The following is an 18,259-nucleotide window of genomic DNA, read 5'->3' as shown; positions in this document are numbered from 1 at the left end:
ACTGCTGTGGCCCAATGCCAACCGCAGGGGAGACACAGAGGCGTATGGCTATGCAACAGAGCAAGGCCGGCGTCTGTGTGACTGGAGTCCTGGATTCTATTCCTAATTTCAGGAAGGGCAGCAATGCCTAGTGAGTTGGAGCCAGTGCTTAATTGTTAAAGGGAGAGATGCTGGAATTTGTCTGATCTAGGAGTCTCTAGATGCGTAAGGAATTTGCTGTAGTGAGTCCAGGGTTGAGGGAAAGGCAATTTACATATGCCCAGAAGCACTCTTCTCTATTGTTTCAGATGTTCCACTGCTAAACTATGGAACTGAAGCAGGTCCTGGGTCTAAGTCCTTGCTCAAAATTACTGGCTTGCTAGGAACTATTATTACAGCAAATGTAACCTGACTCCTGGGTTGTTTTCTCAAGTCTGGAAAGAGTCTGTTGGATCGGGCTAGTGAATAAAACAAGAAACTAGGCTGGAAGCCAAAGTAGGATCTAATGAGGGCCAAGTTATACATTTAGCAGAATCAAATTGTAAAGCTTTTCCTGGATTGTGCAACTTCAGGCGGAAGAGTGTGTCCATGTGTGGCATATTAGAATGGTCTCTCCATGCACATAGAATGGTAGCATGTCAGGAAACAGGATAAACTGAACCATTTTTTCTGACATGCTTTTTTGTATGTGGAAGGTTTTTTGTTTGTTTTTTGGTTATCTTGCTTTCATTAAAGCTGGGAGAGCATTCAGATATGTGATTCCCCCATCCGCCGCCTGAAGAGGTGCAGTCTGGGGAAAGCTTTACCACACGGCCCATGTATCGATCAGCCTCCAGTCAGTTGCAGGGTGCTGGGGCTTGTTTCTAACTTTGAAAGAGAACTGGTTGAGGGTTAGCTGGAGGACAACTAGGCCAATGGTGCATTCTAGCAGGACTTTGTGGGGAGCTAAGATAGCTGGGTTCTGTTTTTAGTTTTGGAAGAGCTGAGTCTACGAAGTTACAGTGGAGGTGGGTGGGAGGCAAGGGAAGGGGTCCAACAGCTGAGCTCCCAGGACCCTATCTTTACCCATTGTTTGTGCTTTCGCCCGGCTCTCTCTCAGCTGGAAAAACAGCCTAAGAATCCTGAGGCGAACACATATGGAACAGTCTAAAACAGGGGTGAGCAACCTTTTTTCTGTCAAGGGGTACATTCTCTTGGGGGGGCGTCATCTGTCAGAAGCCACTTGCTGGCAATGACTAGAGTGAAAAATGGGTTGGGGCAGCTCCTTCCTCTCTCTCTGACATGGTTCACACAATACGGTAAACCACTCTAGGTTAATCCCCCCGCAAGGGGTCCATGCCATGTGGCTGTCGCCATTTTGCATATGCAAGCCACAGTAGGGACATGCCACAGCTTGTCAAGTTGTGCAAACCTGGCAAAGGTGGGGTGGTGGCCTCGCTCCCACTTTCTGCTACTACTCCCCTACCCCATTTCCCCCCTCCTTGCTATTCACATGACATAAATTAGGCCAGATTCCCCACCCCTGTCCTAAAGTATGGTGGCAGTGGTTTTAAGATACACTGGGCTGGTTTGCACAATCAAACAAGCTACCACGGTTTATTTGAGCCATAGTGGCTTGTGTCAATCATGCAAACCAGGTCAATGACAGGGTTCAGGTGACATGCTGCGGCTTGTTGTGAGTTATTTAAGCACATGGGTTGTTGTGTTGTGTGAACCAGGTGGGTTATGCAAGAGTTAAACAACAGACCATGGTTTATGTAAAGGTTGTTTACCCTCACATAACCCATGCTCACCGGGCTCACATGACACAAGAACCCCTGAACAGGGGCTGCATATTCAATATAATGGCCGCACACACTTCACATGCAGCACAGCCTCACCATGGGTTAAATAACCCAGGGTAGGCTGTCATGTCATGCAAACAGACGGATTTGTTGTCAGGACATTAAATGTGTGTCCATCACATTTTAGAATGTTCAGTATGTCTACCAGGCCAGCAGTTGATGTCAGTAAATTAAAGCAGATTTGGGCATTTTATGCCTCCCACCACAGTGGACCTGCTCTCAGTCTTCTCTCTTTCTCATGTGACCTAAATTGCCAGGGACGTTCCCAATTTGAACACAATATATATTTCAGCCACCTCTCATTTCCTTTATAATGTCTGCAATTTTGCCTTGTGCTCTGGTGTTGCCAGTGTAATCCTGAAACACCTTTAAGCATTGCAAGCTCATTTCTGAAGTTTTTTTAAACTAGCATAAATTCTAGTTAAGAGTAGAGTCTAATGAATGAACTTATTTTTATTTATTCATTACATTTATATACCGCCCAATAGCCAAAGTTCTGTTAAACCCCATTCATTTCAGGGGTCTACTTTAAGTGAGGAGAGCAGATAGATTGCGCTGGGCAGAGGACAAATGGGTGATGTAGTTGGGAAAGAGTAGTTTTAGTTTGGTATTATTATGCACAAATTCTAAATGACAAAGAGCCTTGGGCCAGGAAGACACTTCTTATCTTCTTCAATGCCGTGAGTCATCTCAGAGGCCAAAGGAGGTGTGAAATGAAGGTAATAGGCCGAGGAAGGAGGGCGAGATGAAACAGGAGAAAAGTTGGGGACCCACTTGTCTTGTCTTTGCCAAAGGATGCTGAGAGAACTGTGGAAGTGGGAGGCCCTGCTTATGAGGGAGTAGTCACAGTTAAGATGTTACTGTTTTATCCGTTACTGGGTTTTTATGCTGTACACGTTTCAAGTTACTTTTAGTTATTCTTCCCATGTATCTACCCTACCTTTAGTCTTAATAAAGTCTTCTACCTCACAATTTGTGAGCCCTTTTTGTCTTGGTCTGGGTCCGTGCTAAATCTGGTGGTACAGGTCACGGAAAGACTTGCTCAACCTTTACAAGACTTACATTGGATTTTACACTGTGTTTTTATTTAAAATAAAATCATTTTTTTTAAAAAAAGATACTGTAAGCTTTCATGCCCTTTTTAGAGCAGTGCCTGATCATTACCATGTGTACAGAATATGTTTTACATGAGCACAATCCTGTTCTACAGGGCAGTCCTAACCCCACAGAAACCTAAAGAAGAGACACTCACTTCCTACCAACTTCCTTCCCTTTCAAAGCTGACCTCCATTAAGCCAAAAGACCCACCACCTGCTGTAAAACTTCCATTCATTTTAGTTTTCTGCAGACATTTTTGACATCCTTCATTCCAAGATGTTTTTGTCTCTAATTTTAAGATCCAACTGCTGCTCCCTGGCTTGTCCCAAATCCGAGGACCGTTATTCCTCAAAACGGGCCAGTTGCTGTAAACGAAAAAGCCAATGCGGCCACCTCGCAAGCGGGACTAGGCATCAGAACAGGGAATGTACAGTTCACAATGGATTGTTCTCAGCCCCCCACCGCCTGGGGCAAAGACAAAAGGGGAAGCCAGTAGCTAGAACAACGAGTGACTGTTCCCCTTGCCAACAGGACGGCTGCCGGGTCGCCCAATTATGCCCACAGAGGCGCAAATTAACTCCTCTCCAACATGCCCTCACTGGGCCAGAGCCCAGAGTGCCCACCTCCCACCCGAAGGCAGCAAAACAGAGGTCGTATTCTTTGCTGAAATCTGCAGGTGGGGGCAAGAGGTCAGTGCTTCTGGACTCTCTCTGTAAAGACTGGAAAGGAAAAGGGGGCATCACTCCCCCCCCCCCCCGGTCCTACACACACACACGGTCACACTCTGACCGCTCCCTTAACTAGTAGAATTTAGAAGAAGAAAATGGTTCCAAGCAATTTTTTCATGATTTCCCCACCCACACTTCAAAAACTGTTGCCAACATGCACACACAGGACCATTTTTTTTTAGTGTACTAAGGCAGCAGCAGTGGGGTGAACAGAATATCCCTTTTGTAGATGCTGTCCATCTTGGACCTTCAGCCCCAACCCTCTTCCATTAGCCACATCCATTTAGCACCACTTACTCCCATTTCCGTTTTGCCATTTTATTAAGGAAATATATGAATAAAAAGAGCACTTCTGAGCATATGAATAAAAAGTGCCCTTTCCTCTTCACTGAATCCTGATCCTATAGACCTAGAATTAAGGACCAGGGCTTCCTTCTAGAGCAGAAGGTAGAGATCTGAAACATTTAGTACTTCCCATATACCCCTTGACGGCCCTGGGAGAACACAGTCCAAGAAAGCTTTGAAACTTTTAAAGCTTATGTTGGTACTCCTGCATCGCTGTTAAAACCTATGCTTACCCTCCATGCCATATCCACCCAATTTTACTATGGGTGGAAGTCCAAAAGCCACAAAAGGTCAATCCTGTTAAAGAAAATGCCCTAGAAAATAAAACAAGAGAAAACGGGGTCGAGAAAAGAAGAAAATACCCTGGAAGCTTGGAGGCGTTTCCCATCCAGCAGGCAAATCCCGCAGTAGTTTACAGTATCCCAGCTAAACCAGCATTCAAACAGGACTTCAAGACAGAGGGTTCCTAGCACTACCAAGCAAAAGGCATTGTGGTGCCATTGTATGAAAATGTGTGAAGGATACAAATGAAAGGCGACATCATCTGGAAACACACACACACACACACACGGCCATAAATTCAATGAATGAGGTGGGACAATTGCACAATAAAAGTCTCATCTGCGAGCATCTATTGCTTCTAGGATTTGTACTGACTACTTTGGGCTTCTAGGAAAGAAATGTTGCCTAGAAGGTCCCTACTGCACAAGAATAACAAAACGCAGGAAGGAAGAAACCAGTGCAGATGGGGAGTAACTCAGACACAAAGGCGATACCAGAGAAGTTACTGCAGGAGTACAATCACACTATGGCCATCACATCATCTTGCGGTAGTGAATTCCGTCAGTTAATTATACATTGTGTGAAGGAGGCCTGCCTTTTGTCAGTCCTGACATAATCCCAGCCAGTTTTATTGGATGACCCCAAATTCTACCATGATGAGCGAAGGAGAAACATTTCCCTGTCTCCGCACTATTCGTAAGTTCACTACAGGTACAGTGGAGAAGTGATCTCTCCTGACTGACTCACCCCCTGCAAAGCAGCCAGGACTAAACTATGATGAGGAAGGTGGAGGTAATTGGCAATGCTGCCTGGAGGCCAGGAGCAGGGGAGGGAAGGCATTAAAAAGGGCACTTGACAAAAGATGCAGGCTGCCAGCAGCACAAAGGCAGCCATTGTGGGGCCAGCGAGGGCCACTGCGCACTCGACAATGGACAAAGTAGAGGGGAGAGGGGGTCATGGCAGCAGTGTCGAGGGAAGCGCTGGAGGGAGGGTTTGGGCTGGGCTTATTATCTCCCTCAGCCAGAAACGCCTGATAATACAAGGACTGCCTAGTCTCACCCTTCCTCTGCACACGAAATATTTGAACTACATACGCACAGTCCTTTGCAGCACACAACTCACAGAAAAGGTCACACACACAAACCATGATCTACTCCAGCACACAATCACACCCATACCCACACACCCAAGGCAGAGTGATATTCAAAACACACTTTCCAGAGAAAGCTCTGTGCATGATGTTGCCCTTTTGTTTCACTAACTATGGGAGGGTAGGGTTATGCAAGATTTGTATACTGAGCAGGATTACATCTGAAATAACATGCGCCTCAAAGTCCACAACGAGAGCGGCACAAGCGCCTGGACAGACCCTTGGAGAGCATAACACAGCCCTGCTGCCTGTTTCCCTCCTCTGTCTGTAAGTGCCCATTCAGGCCTATGGGAATTGCTATTGCTATGGGAAGAGGGGCTTGTGTTTGCCTCCCACAGGAAAGCTCATGTTCCTTGATCAAGAGGTGTGGAGGGAATTGGGTGGGATTCAGGAATAGGGGCCTTCCATTCTCAGAACTGACCTGACTCCCCACGTACACCCACAAAGGAGGGAGAGACTGGGTTATCCCATAGGGATTCCATGTGCAGGTACTGTACCTGCTATGGACAAAACCGAATCCAGTATATTTAATTATGGCACATTCAGCACATCATCCATTTATTTCAAGGACATTTGCAGGAGAGAATTTCATGGTGGTTGTGCACTTAAATATTTTTAACCCCCTGCCCTTTACAAACCAATTACTCAAGGCAGCTTATCATGAGTACATACTAAAATGTCAATATCTCTGCAAAAAATGTCTCTGAAAAATCCAACACCAATTTTTCAGTCTTCATAAACAAATGGACATGGGATACTGCTTTATACTAGGTCAGATTATTTGTCCATTTAACCCAGCATTGTCTACTCTGGCTGGCAGCGGCTCTTCAGGAAACTTCCTGCCTTGCTCCCTGGTCCTTTGAACGGGAGATGCTGAGGATTGAACCTGGAGCCTTCTGCATGCAAAGCAGGTGTTCTATCACTGTTATAATCCTACCTTTTCATAAAAGGCCATCAAAAGCCTGGGTAAACAAATTGTTTCATAGACCATTCCATTGGGCCCTACATTATTGGTTTGGGGAATAATGCATCATATTATTCTTTAAATGTATCAGAAGCAGAAAACCAGCTAGGGAGGCCTTGGACAGTTGGATGATAATGGAGTTGAAGGAGTGCTAAAGGAGGATAAGAAGATTGTGGAAAAACTGAGTGAATTCTTTTCATCTGTCTTCAAGATATGTGAACGATATCTGTGCCTGAATGGATCTTTTCAGGAAGGGAGTCTGAGAAACAAAAAATGAAGTTCTCAACCGTACTAACAAATTGAAAGTTCAGGCCCAGATGGTGTCCATCCTTGAATTCTTAAAGAACTCAAATATGGAATTACAGATTTTCTAACATAAATATGTACTGTGTTCCTAAGACCACCTTCTATACGAGAGGACTACAAAATGGACAAAGTAACACCAATTTTTAAAAAGGGTTCTGGGGATCTGGGAAATTACAGGTTGGTTAGGTTATCTGATCTGAGAAAATTGGTTGCAAGCATTATTAAAGAGAAAATTAATAAGCATATAGAACAGCCTTCCTCAACCTGGGGCACTCCAGATGTGTTAGACTGCATCTCCCAGAATGCCCCAGCCTGGCTGGGGCATTCTGGGAGTTGTAGTCCAACACATCTGGAGCGCCCCAGGTTGAGGAAGGCTGATATAGAAGGACAAGCCCTGCTGAAAAAGAATCAACACAGCTTCCACAAAGTTAAGTCCTGTCTCACTAACTTTTTAGAGTTCTTTGACAATTTTGCCTATCTAGTCAGGGAAATTTGGAGCAGGAGGGGCTGGGGAGGTCACGGCACATAGAAAGCTGCATAAGTTAAGCCCTCTCCCAGGGCTGCCTCCTTTCCCCTGTCTCCACACTCCATTTCCAAGTGTGGAGATGGGGAAGGACCACACCGAGTATGAAGGAGCAGTGGAGGGGAGCGCCATTTCTGGAGAATGCAGGTGGAGATTTTGCTCTGACCTCATTTCCCAGAAACTGAAAAATTCTATGGCCACCTAAATAGTGTCTTGTGCCCAAATGATTGTGCCATTAAAGACTTGTAACGAGTGTTGAGTTGGAGGAAACATAAGTGGATGATTCCTGTTTTACAAGCACTCACTATGAATATTTTCAGTATTCAGAAACATGCGCTTATTCCATGTGCTTATGAAATTTGCTTTCTCAACACATATACAGAGATAAACATTAACACATGTACACACCACTACAAAAGCATCTACTTTAAGCTATGACACACAGCATACAGCTCACAAAATATACACAGAAAAGGAGGCACTGACAAAACACACCTCAAAACATACATGATATGCAAACACATATACACGCTGATAGAAGAGTCTCCAACTCTCCATTATGCAGATATGATACAATCTACGTGCTGGTATACCTTATCCACACTCCAATTTATACTAACAACCAGATGGCAAACACGTTTCTTTGTGAGTCAGCCTCCCCTGAACTTGATGAACCTTATTTCCTACTAAATGTGTTTAGGATTGCAGCCTTAGACCCAAACTGATATATATGTGACAGAAAAATGCATTCCACAGAAACGTGGACAGAAGCAAAAGCCCACCGCCAGGCACGCATCTTGTCTTTAACTCTCTGTTGTTGGCATTATTAAGTGTAATTCTAGGATTGCATTGTGCTTTTGTACAACAAACATGTTTTATGCTGAGTTCCTTTGATCCGCCACGCAGCCTTGGATCCAGACAACGGCTATCTTCTTTCCTACCTTTTGGCAAGAATTATGACTAGAAATATACATGGTTCTCCAACACACAAATGCACACATCTATCCATAGAAACCTACATTTTACTGGCCCGGACCAAGGGTAGTATCCAATGTTAGTCCTATTTAGAGTTGACCTATTGAAATGAATGAGAGGTAAATTAGCCACAACTTGTCCCATTCATTTCAATGGGTCTACTCTACATAGGACTAACATTGGATACTACCCCATGGGTCCATCTAGCCCAGTATTGTCAGCACTGACTGGCAGCGGCTCTCCAGGGTTTCAGGCTGGAATATCTCCAGCCCTACTTGGAACTGTCGGGGATTGAACCTGGGACCTTCAGCATGAACCAGGGACCCCTCCCCATCCAATAGGCTCATAGGTCCGACTACCTATCTAACATTATTTCTAAGCTGCTTTAAGGGTGGAACCCTCTCAAGGTGGCATACAAGATTAAAAAATCACATGAAGTGGATACAATTTTTAAAAAGTCCTAATTCACTCTATACAAACACACGCAACCCACCCAAGCTGACACATAATCATGCAAACTCAGATACAAAAGGGCACCTTCATACATACAAACAAATCCACAAAGTCTGCCTTCGCTTATGAACAAGTTAGCCAGATACAGTATTCCAGAGGAGTAGCAGTGCTAGCTTGTTCTAGCAAAAAATAGCAGAGTCTTTTTGTGATACCTTAAAAGCCTGAGCAATGTATTGTGGCATACATTTTCACAGACTAGATACACATTTACTGGCACACAGATGTGGGGGACCTACGGAGAATACCCCCACACACACACACTTCCGCCAACAGTATGCACCATGAGCAGGCCTGTACATCTTTCTAAGTTGCTATCCAACAACATGCCTTCTCGCCCAGATGTGGAGGAAAAAGGAGATTCTGCTATAATAGACAGACCAATAACGTATCAACTGTGTAGAAAAACAACACAAATGCTGCACTCCCCAGTCAACATCCTCTATTTCAGCCTTTCCCAGATGATTTGGATGACAACTCCAGCATAGTCCTGATAGCTATGCGCTATCTCCAGTAGCAGAGGCAGTAGACCAATGAACACCAATTGCTGGGGAACATGGGTTATGGGGAACATGGCTATGGCACTTGTGAACTGCTTGTGGTTCCTGGTTGACACCTGGTTGGCTCCTGTGTGAACAGAGTGCTGGACTAGATGGACCGTTGGACTGATCCAGCATCAGGGCTCTTCTTATGTTGTTATGTGTTCCAAATTTTGGATGACAATGCCCAGCATTGTTGCTGGCTGCAGCTGATGGGAACTGAAGTCCAAAACTTCTGGAGGGCACCAGGCTGGGGAAGACTGCCCTATTCCAAGCCCCTCCCTTCAAAGCAAGCCAATTCATATACTAAAATCATTACACACCAACCCACCCACCCCACTATGAACACCCCACAAGCTTAAACCCAGCTAAATTGCATTGTTTGTTTTGCAGTAAACTCAGAGAAGGAGCAAACAAGGCATCCACAAAGCAGAGAGCCTCAGACAACTAAAAGAAATGAGCTACAGGGCAAGGCAAATCATTTATGGGTGAACGGCCAAATGATCGCAAACAGACTCAATGCACAGGAGCCGTCTAACATGGCGAAGTGAGCAGCAAACCCACACAGAAGGCTGCCTGCCCATATTGCCACAAGTCTGAATTTTTTGATGGTGGCACAATAGGCTGCTATTAAGGAGAGCCACTGTTGCCAGTCAGTGTAGACAATACTGAGCTAGATGGACCCATGACCTGACTTGGTATAAGGAAGCACCCTAAAGTTTCTAAAGGAGCTTGCTTACCTGACACATTTTTCCAGCCCTACTTTTGGAGAATGGTTTTCTTCCAGAAAACAAATGCCTAACCCCCCTCCCAAATCTCTACTTTCCTTGCTTCGGGAGGGCAAGACCTGACCTTGAAATGACAAAGCTCAGGCCGAAACTGCTACAGGAGGAGGTTATTCTCCCTCTCCACAAAGGATCCTGGGAGCCCTCAAATAAGGCTTTTACCTTTGTTTATAGAGCACACCTTTGTTTGACAAAGTGAGTCAACACTGATTCTTCTTCCCCAGGGTTGTTTGGCCTCCAGCTTACAGAAGAATGAAATAGAAATTTATTGGGAGAAGGGGGGGGGGGGAGAGAAAGAGGACTGTTTTTTAGTGTTGGGGCAGCAAAGTGCTTCACAGGGCAAGCCTGTTGTTCTTAGATCTAGTGTGTATTTGTTGGTTTTTAGGACTGTTTTCCCAAGGTGCTCAAACAGGGTCAAGGTGCTTTTCTTCCTCAAAGGCTTTAACGTGCATTAAGCTGCTGCTGCTGATCAAGTGTTGTATTTGCACACATTTCAACATTTGGCAGAGGAAAACAGGAGCACCAGGAGTTCATGATAAAATAATAGCTGCGACAAATGGGTTGGTTGTTTCTACGAGGTCTGGCTGGCCTTTTCTGAAAGATCTTTGAAAAAGGGGACTATCAACCAATTAATTTTTTTAATTGATTAATAATCTGTCATTTTACAAATCAATCAATTAAATTAGTTGATTAAGTGCTTTTTGCATATTACCAAAACATTAATAAAAAATTTTTTTTGCGATGCTAAAGAAAGTATGCAAGAGCCTACATTGAAAACAAAACAGAACAACACATCTCCTTAACAAAGGTTTGTCTAACTCAGCTTATTGTTGGAGGTGTCATCCAGTTAATGCTTCTTTTGTTCATATGTTCTGGAAATGCCCAATAGTTGCCTCCTTTTGGGAGGGATCATCCAACGGATAAACTTTGTATTGTAAAGATCTTTAATATTTTCTGATGTACATGTTCTCTTAAATTATGTACCTGCTTCTTGGAATGTAACACATGGCCAGCGTAAATGGATTTTTCATGCCCTCCTGACTGCTAAAAGACTGATACAATGACATTGGAAAGATAAAAAGCACACTGCTTATAGCCATTCATGAATGGACTTATATTTGGATATTTGGTCTGCCTTTAGTAAAGTTTATGTGTAATTTCCTCGTCCCCTCCCCTTTTTTAGAATGTTGTAATATTTGAAACTGAGGCATTTAAAGAGTGTAGTTACATTTGCATTTTTACTTTTTAATTTTATTGTTTTGTTTTGTTGAAACTTGCAATAAAAAATTGAAAAAAAGAGTTAAATGTTTGCAATAAAGTGTGAAAAAACTGAAAAAAACCAATAACACAATGACCATCCATTTTTAAAGGAGAGCCATCTTTAATGATTTTTCATTCCCTTTTTATGCAAAAGTGTATCAACTGGGCGCGTCCCATCGACTAAACTTTACCACAGTATTGAAATTGCCCTTCCTCCCAACAAATCAATCAACTAAGACCTTTGTGGATCAACCTTCTGATTAAACCTTAAAGCCCCACTACAATACACACATTGCTCTACAATCTAGGATGCTTATTGATGTAATATGCTTTTATATTCCTCTGGCTATTTAGCCACTGATTGCTTTTTTATGAGAGAGGTGCGATGACTCAGGTCCACCTGAAAAGCTATGGGCAATGGCTGTGGTTATGCAGTTGTGAGGGAGGGACCTCTTCCCTCTCATCACTTCACATTATTCCAGGGCTAAGCTCTGGTACTGAAAATCAGTTCTGGGGTTGAGTCATGTCTCTAATGCAGCTCGCTTTTACATAAGGAGGGGATTATGTGCATGTGTGTTATGTATGGAGGTGTATGAATGGGAACAGTAGTGTATGTGTGCATACATACCCAGATGTGTGAAAATGGGGTTGCCCACTTTTGCTTTTATGCCACCTACCTTTTGCTTTGGTCCTGTCCACCACTGGCACACAGTCCCTGGAAATCAGCCGTGAGGGAATGGCTGAAAGCTCCTTCACCCTCAGTTTAGAAGCTTTCTCAGGGGTTCTTCAGATAAAACATGGGCAATGGACATAGTAGAATAAGTAGAGATCTCCTGGTTCATGCCAAAGACCCATTTAATCTAGCATCCCATCTCCCACAGTAGCCAACTAGATGTCAACAGGAAGCCCACAAGCAGGACATAAGGGAATAGCCATTGATCCAGAGGGAGGGGTGGGTAATAAATATCATCATCATCATCATTAAATGTAGTTCCCCAGCAACTGGTATACAGAGGCAAACTGCATCTGATACTGGAGGCAGCATGTAGTCATCATGACTGATAGCCACTGATAATTTTATCCTACAAGAATTGGTCTAATCCCTTTAAGTTGGAGCCATCATTACATCTTATGGTAGGAAGTTCCAGTTTAACTATGCGCTGTGTGAAGACGTACTTCCTTTTATCTGTGCTGAATCTCCCACTGTTCATCTTTCAGGTAGACAGGCTGCCTTGAAATACAGCTTGTCCACCACTACAGAATGTTTTAACTTACCTTAGCACACCCACCTGCTCAAATTGTCTGGGGATACCACCATAGTCTTTCCAGCCAGTACACATTTCATTTGGAATAGAGGCTGGGGACTGTGCTTCCATGGCAGGGTAGGAGCTATTTTCCATGCACAGCAAAGCCAAATGTGTAGCACTTCCTTTTAAACACCCCCCTCCCCCACTCCTCCAGGCCTGTACACTGAATAAATCACAGCTCCCATTTGAGCAAGCGGATCCATTAAAGTGACGGAGAGAGAGGTGTCAATAATTTATCGCCTCCTTTATATAATTTAAGAACTTCCTCAGCGGAGAGCAAGCACTGGCAAAGTATGGATTTGACAAGATTTTGATGCGTGATGGTGTGCTGCTGGAGGGGGGGTGGGGAGAAGAAGGACCTCCTTCAAATGGGGGGCGGGGAAAGAGAAAAGGATAAGTATTTTATTTGCATATTTGGCATGGCTGCTTGCAGAAAGGAGCAGGATGTTGGGACATTCTCCCTGCCAAACAGCAGCAGAGAGATTTTATAGAGAGTTGTCGGCATGTCCCTCATTTGCAGGACAAGTACTGTGCACAGTGGAATTTGGACCAGAATGCACAAATTCTGTTATCCGAAAGGCCTTTTATCTGCAATTGCCATGTAAGAATACAAGAGCAGCCTGGTTTGATCAGAGCACAGGTCTATCTAGTCCACCATTCTGCTTCTAACAATGCATCTGAGAAGTGTACAAGCAAGACATAATGGTGCAGTCGTCTTCCATCCACCAGTATCTGGCATCCAACCGTATACACACACACACCCGCCCCGGATGTCCTATCTAGGTATCAACCCCATATATTGAGGCTTACTCATTTGTCTTCTAAAGTGAGCTACACAAATATACAACCTGTCTTCCTCACTCAGATATTCTTGCAGGATTTACAGGAGGGGAGTGAAGGGTAAATGCAAGAGGCGACCTCACACTCAGCTTGCTCACACATTGGTTTCATGGTAGGGAGTAAACAGAGCTATGACTGTGTTTTGAGTACTTTGTGCTTAAACTAACGATGCAATTCTAAACCAAGGTAACCAAGATACGTGTAGAAATGCATGTAGACAGACAAGTATTGCTTATTTTTGCATATATTTTTCTACTTCTTCTAGTCAAGATCAGGAAAAAGCTAGGCAGGGCAGTGAAGAAGTCCCATTCCTGGACCACTGGAATTCTATCCTGAGATTTTTACCTGGCATGGGCTTCACACTTTAAACCCATCTTCATAACCCTTAAGAGTTAGAAAACTGCTTTTTTAAAAAAAGGAAAAGAAAACACACACCTTCACCTCTTTCAGAATTAAGGAAGGAACAAATCCAGCAGGTTCCTTCAGATTTCTTTATCCACTAGATCTCACTGTCCATTTCAAAATGCCCATGAGGCACAAACAAAAGGACTATAGCTGCACATTGCTAATCCAACAGGACATTGCTAGTCCAACAGGGCCTTCTCTGCCGTGGCACCCCGGCTGTGGAATGAGGAACCTAAGGAGGTTCGCTTGGCACCTACATTATATGCTTTTAGACGCCAGGTGAAGACCTTTTTATTCTCCCAGCATTTTAACAGTCTATAAATAAATTTTAACTTGGTGTTTTAAATTTGTAATTTTGCATTGCTGAGGTTTTTATCTGGTTGAGCTTTTATATTGTATTTTATGTTATGGTTTTATACTGTTGTTTTATACTTTGAATGTTTTTAATTTTTGTGAACCGCCCAGAGAGCTCCGGCTATTGGGCGGTATAGAAATGTAATAAATAAATAAATAAATAAATTAGAGTAAGTAGAATAGAACCCAACACAACAAAGGGTATTAAAAGGTGGATTCCCCCTTCATTGCTTGTTTTAGAGTAAAGCAGACCCTTATCTGCCTCAGCATTTGCAAACATGTAACCAGGTTCAAAGCATATGCAGATTACATAATCTAGAATGAACAAATTATTGTGGTGTATTGTGAGACATTTGTCCTGGAGGATCTCCACATTCTCTGCTTTAACCTGCTGCGCCATTGCTTCTCAACCTTTTGCACCCCCAACCCTCTCCAGCAGATAAGTGAAAATAGATGCTAATGCAACATTTGAGGGAACCCTCCCTCCCTTCCAAGGAGAATGACCATCTCACTCAAGTGCTTGGAATCCACACAGCTTTTCTTTCCTTGAACCTTTTGCACAGGAAACCTGGTCAGACACACCCCAGTCATCCCCACAGGAGGAGGAGCTCCTGCTGAACTGCACACTCCTTCTCCTACCCATCCTGTAAAATCCCCACCTCTGGGGCAGCAGGATGTCACTGAACAAATAGGAAACTTGTCCCTGCCGGGACTCTACATCTCCCAGCTGGGTCAACAGATGAATCTTTGCACAGCAGTCTCTGCATGGCCCGTCTCAACTTGCAGTTCCTGCACTTAATCCATACCCAGTGGCAGGCTTGGAACTAGGCCAGAGGAAAGGCAAACAACTTGCTTAGATGCACTGCTTAATTTAATAGAAGTTATTATTTATTAAAGCACCTATAAATTAAGTGCTGCATGAAATATAAGAACAACAAAGCCCTACCCATAGGCTTACAATCTAAATTCTCCCTTCCCCCGCACCAAAAAAGAAGAAAAAAAGAAAAAGTAGAATACACAAAAGGAGGAGGAGGAGGAGGAGGAGAAGACCTACAGCTTCAATAAAAGGAAAAGATATAAATTATAAAAAGGTTCGGGACAAAAGCCTGCCTGGTAAACCATGCTCTGCCATGGAAGTAGTGTTTTCACCTATGCATCATCAAAAAGGAGGAAACGTATCACCAACAAGGAGGGCACACATTTGTATTACTAATTTGCATATGCCAATTTAGAAATTATTACTATAATTTAAATTGAAAAATAATGCATCTCACTGTAATAGGGAAGACTTTAACCACGTGCTAACTGTTGAAGGGCCCTGTTGTTACCCCTCCTTATGGTTCTTTATCTGCAACCCAAACTTGGAACGGACAACCTTTCAAAGAGCAGACACCTCCAAATAGAGAGCTGCCTTCAAAATACAGGACTGCCCTCTATAAAGATGGACACATGACCACCCTACTTGGAAAACGTTACCCCTAAATCCCAGCAGTGAGAGAGCTGGCTATGATTAATCGGTAGTAAAGGCGCTTTGCCCAGGGTCTAAGGCACTCAGCGGTAAAGGCACTTTGCCTAGGCTCTATGACACTCACATCTTCGCTATTATTGTTTTGAGCATTCTAGGTCAATTTCTAGTACAGAAAAAAAAGGGTTCCTGGGCTACAGCCAGATCAAACCAAGCCTAAATTTCAGAAAAGAGGGGGGGAAACAGTCTGGACTCCCACATTCCTTAACTGCATCTCAGCCTTGCAAATAAGCCCACACAAAGTCAATTTATTTATTTAAAGTCTTTATAGGCTGTTTTTTTCTGTCCAAACAATACTCAGAAAAGCTTACAAAAGATAAAAACAACAATCTACCAAATAATAAGCAGCAAAGCTATGCACCCACACACGTTTTTACATACTGTTTGGGCCTGAAAAAAGGGGTGGGTGGGTGTACCACACTATTCCAATGTATGGGGGGGAAACCTTTGCCTGATTGCCTGGAGACAATTCTCATTTATAAGACTGCTCTAACTCACTAACCCACAAAAACCCCTCTCCTCAGAGCTGACAGTATAATGGGGGAGCCTCTCATTCCTTGATACAATTCCCCCATTCAAGATAAAAACTCAGGAGCTCTGGTTCCTCTCAATAGTTCATGCTCCCCTCTCAGAACGCAATTCAGAAGTCCTCAAACTCTCATGAGAGCTGGGCACAGAACCCAGAAGTCTGGTTCCTGGCATTTAATTTTCTGCTCTAATCCACTCGTTCTATATTTTAGACAACACTCACCTACTTTGCAAGGTTTACTTTCTTAACAGTCACAGGTGCTTGTTTTCAAGCGGGCTCCCTTTAAGCCTTCCAACATGGAAGACAGGAAAGGCTTATGCATACTCAGTGGGGAAGAGGAAAGTTCTCGATTGTTACTTCAGGCATTTGAAAATAGGTTCAGCATTCCTAGAACCCAGGGTCAAATACTGCTTAACATTTTTCACAAGTGTTGAGAAGAGAACCCAGGCGTCCAGGCATCTCCACTCCCACCCAACCGATGTATCTCTACTAATCGTTTATTTATAACACTATTAATTTGCAAATTGATTTTTTTTATAAAAAAACTCTCATGCACTATCAGCAACTGTGCCAGTATCCTGCTTTCCAACCGAAGTCCTGGAAGTGGCTCACAGTATTAATAAAATGCAATTAATACATTATAATCCAGACATTTAACAAAAACAAAAAACAAAAGACTATTACTTTCCTTTCTCTTTATAGGAACTGATATTGAGATGTGCCGGCCACGGTGGGACTTCAATCCCCAAGGCCAACGCTTTCAAAACTTTGGGTTATATGGTTGCTCACTGGATTTGTAAAACAGAACTAGGGATGTGCTCCGCTTCTAATCGGACCGGAGAAGCAGGAGCGGAGCGGGGGACTTCGCCTGCCCTTAAGCCGGAGGCGAAGAGGATTGGGGGGCCGGCGGAGAGGATCGAGGTGAAGGCGGATCCTTCGCCTCGATCCGGAACTCCGCCGGAAAGGTAAGTGGGGTTTATCGGGCCCTGCCGCTGTCGCTGTCGCCCATGCGATGGCGCATGGGCGGCGATGGCGGCCCGGCCCGGTAACCCCCCCTATGGGGGGGAATGGAGTTCCGATCCGGAGCTCCGAGCGGAGCAGAGTGGGCACAGGCGGAGTGGGGGCGGGGCGGAGCGGCCCGATCCGAAAATGGCGGATCTGAAAGTGAAGCGGAGTGGGGGGTCCGTGCACGCCCCTAATCAGAACTATGGTCATCTAGTCCACTCAAGTCCTTTTCCAAACAACCCAGCCAGAAGGATCAGAAAGCAAAACCTAGAGATGGAGGACTGAAGTCCTTGTTTTGGATTAGGAGGAGGAAAGCAAGACTCCTGGGTCTCTCCCCTCCTTTCTGGCTCCTGTCAGCTACATCTCAGGGCGTGGCTGGGAGGCAGCGGCTGTGTGCAGCTTCCTGAAGATAAGATCTCGGCACTGAAGGGCCCCAGCATGCTTCAAATTCCTGCACTGGCTGGAAAGAGCAAGCAAGAGAGCGGAGAGCTGCTCTCTTCTTCGACAACCAGCAGCGAACAGATAACACCAAGCAGGCGAAGCTGGAAAGATCTCTGGACGCAGCAGTGCCTTTATAAACCACCCCCCACAGGACTAAGTATCACCCTGCTAAGACTTTCATCTGAGTCCATGGTTCGGCCCTGGAGTTTATTTTCAATGTTTGGGCTTAGTCCCAGAATTCTTCAAATAAGTGCCTCTGAGCAAGTACAGAGAGAACCTCCCTCCTATTATACATGTGGGATTAGGGGGCATAATTTCCAAGCCTACAGCTGCAGCTTCTCAGCACCTCTCTTATTAGAAACTAACAGATGTTCCGGTAATAAAGGTTTTCTACCAATGTGTCTCCTTGCTTCTTCAGCAACTGTATAACAAAATATCTTCATCTGCTAATGTTTTGCTTTTGACACAAAATCTTGTATTGAAATTCAAAATACTCTGTTCCAGTCTATTCATGATCTAATATATTTAATATTTATTGAAGTTTATTTAACAATATCTACTCACT

At 44.1% G+C, this 18,259-nt stretch overlaps 1 protein-coding gene across 4 annotated transcripts in view; it reads right to left on the bottom strand.

Annotated features, from left to right (window-relative positions):
• The window catches only part of RARA (retinoic acid receptor alpha), a 187,276-nt gene that overhangs the window by 23,046 nt on the left and 145,971 nt on the right, over positions 1-18,259 (bottom strand). The gene's annotated exons all lie outside the window — the stretch shown is intronic.

The sequence above is a fragment of the Elgaria multicarinata genome, chromosome 11 (genome assembly GCF_023053635.1).
Source record: "Elgaria multicarinata webbii isolate HBS135686 ecotype San Diego chromosome 11, rElgMul1.1.pri, whole genome shotgun sequence".
NCBI lineage: Eukaryota > Metazoa > Chordata > Lepidosauria > Squamata > Anguidae > Elgaria > Elgaria multicarinata.
This window is presented reverse-complemented; position numbering and strand designations above follow the sequence as displayed.